General features: G+C 42.1%; 1 long non-coding RNA gene across 1 annotated transcript in view; it reads right to left on the minus strand.

The window, feature by feature from the left end:
- Positions 1–3,863: 3,863 nt before the first annotated feature.
- LOC116092407 overlaps positions 3,864–6,425 on the minus strand; it is a 15,045-nt gene continuing 12,483 nt past the window's right edge. The window contains exon 2 of the long non-coding RNA XR_004119252.1: positions 3,864–4,004. This is a non-coding gene — a long non-coding RNA (uncharacterized LOC116092407). The remainder of the gene's footprint in view (positions 4,005–6,425) is intronic.

A 6,425-nucleotide genomic window follows, 5' to 3' on the forward strand; every position in this document is an offset into this window, starting at 1 on the left:
CCCCCCCCCCCCCCCACTGACTTCCTCCAGCAAGGCCATGCCTCCTAATTCTTTCAAATAGTGCCACTCCCTGGGGACCAAGGATTTAAATCTATGAGCATATGTATGGAGGCCATTCTCATTCAAACCATTACAGAAGATTTCATTCACTCTTTAGGAAATTGCCACTTCATGCTTACAACATTTTCTACTTTGCCTGCAAGAAACTACTGTCACTGAGTTACAGGTGAGAAGCTGCTCATCTTAGTGAAGGCTTGTTGCCCAGGTGTAGAGGTGTCCTTACCAAGTGGCTTCTGGCTGTCAGTTCCTTTATCTGAGGTCTGGTTCAGCAGTAGAAAGCCACCTGGCCACGTCTGCTCTTCTTAGAACAGTTTGCACCCAGCGGCCGAATAAAACAGAACAAACCTCTACCTCCAATGTGTGATGGTTATGCTAAACTCTACAGTGCCTACTGTATCTTCAGCCTGGTCCTCCTTCTTGTCCTTTTTACAAGCTTGGATCTCTGATAGTGTCATGCCCACCCAAAACTCTTAGCACCACCTTTAACTTTTAAATTTTCATTTACTAAAAAAATGTCAGTATGTGACAATTGCATGTGTATGTATGGTGTGTACTCTGGGGCATGTCTGTGTCCATGTGTGGTAGCCACAGGTCTATGCTGTGCAACTCTCTCCATCACTTTGCATCTTCTGTTTTGAGACAGGATGTCCCTGAATCTGGAGTCTGTAGATTCAACTGAACCGTCTAGATAGTGAGCACTCTCCTGTTTCTGTTCCCTGGAGCAGTGATTATGGATATATTCTGTCACACCTGGCTCTGTGTGAGTGTAGAACCCAAGTTAACCTGCTTAGGCAGCAGGCACTTTGTCCACTTAGCATCTCCCTAGCCTTCCATATTATCTTTCAGAACACATCTTGCCTCTCATGATGATACAACATTGATGCCCAGCACCGGGATTTAGGTGAGGATAACACCAGCTGCCAGATTTAGGTTTCCACAGCTGAGCATTCATCTTCCATCAGCATCCATGCTGGAAACTAATGGTAAGTTAAGGCAGGCACAGGGTCTCCTGTGTGACATATGCTCAACCCTGGAGTTAGCAGTGAGGGTGTGGAAGAGCAGGGGAAATGTCACTTTACTTTTATTATTTATTTTAAAGTGATATAGAAAGTAATGGGTTATGACATTTTCATAATTAACATTTCATGATTATATACATGGCATATGGGACATTTTCATAATTAACATTACAAATATATATACATTTCTCTCTCTCTATCTATATGAGAATGTCATATATGAGAATGTCTCTATATATGAAAATGTCATAATTAATCCTCTACCCTCTTTCATCTCTCCCCCCTCTTGCTGGTAGAGTAAGTCACTTTTCCCAATTGACATACATATCCTATTAGTCTTTCTTTAAAATTTTATGTGTGTGGGTATTCTGATTACATGTATGTACATGTACCATGTGTACTGCTTGGGTAGTCGTGGTGCCCAGAGAATCCAGAAGAGGGCATTCAGTATCCTGGAACTGTAGTTATAGATGGTTTTGAGCTACCACTTCAGTATCATTGCACTTAAGCACTGAGCCATCCCCCTAGTCTCTCTCCCCTGACTATCCTCTTGTGCTTCTCTGTCCTTTAGGCTTTTCTTGCCAACCTTAGTCTTTTTTCTACTTCCTGCCCCCAATAGGTACAATTTATTTATATCTCATGTTTGAAGTCCTTTAGAAACTAAGAGCCACCATCCTTCCTTTCTTCTATATCTGCTAAGTCTCTCCCCCTTCTTCTTTTAATTCTTAAGTCAGCTTAATTGAGATACTTTCTAATTTTTACTGTCTGATTACCATCCAAGGACTTCACTACTTTATCTTGACAGTATTCTGTTTAGAAAAAAGATATCCAAAGAAAGATAAAAGAAAGAGCTGGGGAAATGCTTTCAGCTTAGCATTTCAGAAAGTATTATGTGCTGGCAATCCCTAGTGTTAATGCTTCTTAAGGGGAAATTGTCACAGGGTTTTTAAAGTATTGAAAGTAACCATAAGCTGTGGCTATGACACTGTGGGGGTCTTCTTTGCAGCATAGGTGGAGAAATAATGAGAGGGCATTTTCATGTTCCAAGGGAGGCAGCATACTGTCTCTATATTCTTCTTTAACTTCTTCATACAAGAGCTGACAGAAAGAGGATCTCATCTGTGTGAATGCCTCCAGAAATTTCAGTTTGAGCTGTCTTTATTTTTTTTTAATTCTTTGTGCATAAAATCAGGATGCATATTCTACTTTTAGGTCTTGGTGGACTGCCCAAATATATCTTTCAAAATTAGACCCATTTCTTAAATATGTCTGGAGCAGCGTCAAAAAGTTATCGGAAGCCAAAGCTGGTGTGCATTTCAAATCTTACCTAGAGAAGATCTCCAAGGAGTTCAGCTATGTTGAAGTAATATTTCTGTGGACAAAATGTGTATCCAGCCTGACATTTTCCATCCTAGATTTTGTACCTGCTGTGATGTGGAATGGCCATGATATGAAATCTCTGAGGTTGGGGTTAATAACAGAACTTTACTGGCCTCCGAGGGCTGGTTTCTTGCAGTCATTGTTCAGAGACGCCAGATGATCTAAGAGGATCCTGGAAACCTGGCACCTTGCTGCCTTTTTGGCTAACACTACCAAAGAAAATTAATTGTTATTGGTTTTGGAAACTCTCACCCAACACACAAAATAGTAATATCAGCAATTACACTACCCTTCCTCTTTTTTTCTCTTTCCTTTTTTGGCAGAGATTGGAGCTAGGAAGATGATTAATGCTGTGATTTTATTGTAACTACCCCAAATGGTTGGGTTCAGGGCAAGAAAAGGGTGTTACATTCCTGTGGCTGAGAATCTTCTGAAGTTGAACAAAAACGGGGCTTTACTAATTTGCTGGGGCTGTTGAAATGCAGCGACTTTGAGGCTTTTGTCTGACTCAGTGGGTTTAAAAACTGGTCATTCCATATCCAGTACTGGTTTGTGTCTTAGCCTGGGGAAAGGGCAGTCATGGTTTGACACCACATCCTTCCTTATTGCTAACCTTCTCTTTCTGTAGCCTTGGCTTACCCCAAATCTCATGTTCTTGTCTTCGATACTTTAATTCAAATCATGGTGCTCTCTCTTTGCTTTGGCTAGTCATGGTCTTGAATCTTTTTCTTCCCTCAAAACTATGGAATCAATTCCATGTCTTCCAAGAAGTCTCCCAGCTCACTCCTCCATTTTCAATGGAAGCCCAATTCTAGTTCTGTGCTTGCTCCTAAAGTTCATTTGACATGGTCTCTCTGATTGCCACTCCTTCTTCCATGTGAGGCATAAGCACAAGCTCCCATCCAGCCATCCAGAATTATTCATGTGATCCATTCAGTGCTTAGCACCCAGCAGATTCAAAGAAATTCATGGTAAATGAAAACTTCTGCCCAGGACACTAGAATATCTATACTCCCAAAGCCTTATTCATTAGATAATAATGAATAATAATAATAATAATGCTTCATAAAGCAGACTTAGCCTTCACCATAACCTTAAGTTCCAGAACACTTGGAAAGCCCATGTCTAGTTTCCATAGATACATGCCATTCTGGGTTATCCCTGCCCATCAGCTGGCCCTTTCCCCACCCCTAACAGGACCTTGACTGAGTTCTTTTTACCTCATGGCATGTCTTCTTGGAAGAAGAGAATTTTAGGCAGCACCTTCTTCCCGGACAGAAGTAGGTGTGGTCCCTAGGGTCCCTTCCCCTTGGGTTATTTTCTCACTGCCTTAGAACACACTAGGAATCTAGTCAACACTCTGCTCAGAGCCAGACATTTTTTCTGGCTTGTTGGTTCTCCAGCTGAGATGAAAATTCTGGCCTTTATTTGCTCCAAAACTTTCAAAGGAGATGAACAATTAATATTTGATGGACTCTGCTGCCTCCTGCCCTGGATCTTGTTTCATTTCTACTTCATAGTCACATCTTCCATCCAGGCCATGAACTGCAGACAAATGAAACAAAACAGAACAACTCTACTTTCCTGTTGAGCATGACTTAGACTCATGTGCCTCCTGTTGCTTGCAAGCAAACATCCTTAGTAGGTTTTTTCTTCTGTTACAGATTTTCTAAATGACAGAAAGCATTAAAATGAGCTAGAGCTTGAACTCTTGCTTCAAATTACATTCCTACAGAATGAGATACTTTTCTTGTTGATCAAATATCTGACAGAAACAACTTATTTTGGCTCACAGTTTAGAAGGCACACATCATGAAAGGGAAAGCATGGCAATTGGGATGCAGGTGGCAGACTTTTATACTGTGGCTTGTCACATATCTGTGGACCAGGAAGTAGAAAGCTCAGGTTATAAATAGGTCTATGCTATAGTCCTGAAAGTCTGTCCTTAGTGACCTAATCAACCAGATATACCGCATCTTCAAAGATACTATACAACATCCCAAACAGCACTAGTAGCTGAAGACTAAGTGTTCACAAACATAAGCTTGTGGGATACACCTCTCAGTCAACCTATACACCAACATTGGAGTCTAACATAGCAAAAACCTAAGTATGACAAAGGCTAACTTCATTTGAATAATTCCAAACAGTCTTCAGAGAATTTCAGAGTTCTTTTTGGGGAAACAATGCAATTTTTTAAAATTAAATTCAACCATAATTAAGTGATATCCTGTCCTTTGGAAGGAAAGTCAAGATGCAAAGGAGGTATCAAAAATTAGCTTGCTCATTTGCTTAGTTGCTTGTACAGATGGAAGAATGCTAATGCTTAAACTCAAGATGTGATTGGAGTCACTGGGCCAGGGGACTAATGGCTAGGGAGGAAAGAGAAACATGGGGTCTATGTGGGAACAAGAAACCAGTATGTATGCCTTCACTTGACTGGTAGAGCTAAGGAGCCCTGACAAAACCACACATTCCTTACTAGATAGGAACTCTCAATGGATAAAGTCCACATGAGCTTCAGACTTGGGCCAGGTGCTTTCAGGAGGCTGGTAGAGGTAGGGACCCTGAGCTTCTCCTCTGGTTGTCTTGGCAAAGAACATACAAACCGGCTGAGGTACCTAGCAGCCTCACAGACTTCTGGAAACAAACACTGACCTGCTTACACAATTTCTGAAAAATCCCACATCTGACAGAGAGCTGGGACAGCTGCCTCCCAGGTGGTCTAGCCAGGACAAACACTGAAGGACCTCAGTGCCAGCAGAACCTAGCTGGCAAAGACTCACAGAGGCCGTGTGGCAGCCCACGGGGCCTGCTCTGGACAAACAGTGCAATGCTGACACATGTATCGAGCCTGCAATCAATACATCATCTGTGACAACAAACCAGCTGGGAAAGGCATTGGCTCAGTGTTCTGTTTAAACTTATGACTTAAAGAAGAGTTTGATGGTTAGGTGACTTTAGTGAAAGAATTAGAATATCTGGGGGAAAATGAAACAGGCACAATAAAATTTAACATGTGGCTTTCTCCTTTCCAAAAACCCATTTTCTACTGTTATCTCTCAAATAAAAATTAGGAACAATGGTGAATTGATGAGTTGACTATGCTTCTTTTGGATTTTATATTCTAAAAGATTTTTTTCATGGTAAGCACCTTTAACAGGAAGGATTCTGTATTTTGTATTGTAAAAATAATTGTGAAAAAAGTATATGGGACATACTGTACTGCTTTGGTCTTCCTTATTAAGTGAAATAAGTGTCTATGAATCAAGGTGGGTTAAGAACACATACAGGGGCAACTGATGCTTTCTGATTGGATTTGTCTGAGTGTCTAATGGCTCAAATCACAACAGCTCCACATGCCAAGTCATCTTTGTAGACGTTCCTGAGTTTGTTGCTGGAAAGGTGATAAGAGGAACCAATGAGTTTTCTAGGTCCTAGGTAATTCCTAAGGATTATGAGGGTAGGAATGAAGGGGGAGTTGGAGGGTGTTTGTAAAAAGAAGGCAAAAAGGAACATTTCATTTTCCCAACTCAATATAGCTTCTTTTGTAGATTCTCTGGAAACAAAACAGCACTGAGGAGATGTCTGATATAAGAAGACCATTAGAGAGAGCCGCCATCTTCTCTCCAGTGAGTTCCTAAGCCAGGAGCAGACAACAGGGAGGCACAGGCCCCACGAGTCACAGGGTAGCCGCCGGGTGGCAGGGACAGAATCCTCTCAGCTTCCAAGTGGCAGAGGTGGATCAGTGACCTTAGCTGCCCCTCCCTTGCACGAGGCGGGTCTGCCTCCAGGGACCGCTTTGACCCTGAGTCTCCAGTAAGAGCTGCCATCTTCTCTCCAGTGAGTTCCTAAGCCGGGAGCAGACAACAGGGAGGCACAGGCCCTACGAGTCGCAGGGGAGCCGCCGGGTGGCAGGGACAGGACAAGCTCCGGTCAGAGTCACAAAGAACATCTATCACCAAA

This window comes from Mastomys coucha, unplaced genomic scaffold, assembly GCF_008632895.1.
Source record: "Mastomys coucha isolate ucsf_1 unplaced genomic scaffold, UCSF_Mcou_1 pScaffold15, whole genome shotgun sequence".
NCBI lineage: Eukaryota > Metazoa > Chordata > Mammalia > Rodentia > Muridae > Mastomys > Mastomys coucha.